The sequence below is a fragment of the Ziziphus jujuba genome, chromosome 2 (genome assembly GCF_031755915.1).
Source record: "Ziziphus jujuba cultivar Dongzao chromosome 2, ASM3175591v1".
Lineage (NCBI taxonomy): Eukaryota > Viridiplantae > Streptophyta > Magnoliopsida > Rosales > Rhamnaceae > Ziziphus > Ziziphus jujuba.
The window spans coordinates 20,429,736-20,430,451 of NC_083380.1; positions in this window are offsets into that span (position 1 = coordinate 20,429,736).

Sequence of the window (716 nt, forward strand, 5' to 3'; positions counted from 1 at the left end):
TAAGAAGAAAAGAATGAGTAAGATAGAGCCTCCTTGATTAATCTCCTTTTTCTTCCTTTTGTCCTAGTTGAAATCTTACATTGTTGCTACTATAAATCCCTCCATATGGGTGGGGTTAATATGTATTGAAGCTGAACATTATAGCTTTTTATGTATAGAATTGAAGCCTTGAATCTCAGACAAAGTAAATTTATTCCTTCTAAATCCAATTCTAATGGGCCAATCTATATAAAGTTGCCTTCTCTAGATAATTAGGAATTCATTTTGGGCTTTCAATTATCAATTTTAATGTCCAAAAATTTGTTGCCATGCTGTCCTTTAAGTTGCCATATGTACTCATAAGTTTTATAAGTTTTATTTGCATTAAAACTTTCCTAATTTGAACAATTCTATTAGCCTGCCTTTGACCCATCTTTTGGACACTTAAGTCTACTTATTCTGCTTTGAAAACACTTGGAAAAGTTAGTTTTATGTCTTGACTTATAAATTCATATATGATAATAAGTATTTGCTGTAACGGTTTGCCCATTAGCATCTTGTCATTCTCTTGCTCCATTGATATGAGTATTTGGTGTAACACCTAGCCCACTAGTTTTATGTCATTCTCTTGCTACATCCAATTTAGTTACAGCACTTCAAGCAGTATGGAGTTTTATGTTTAGACTTCCTTGGGCACCCATTGAAGCATACTTTATTCTAGAGTTTTTTCGAACTTT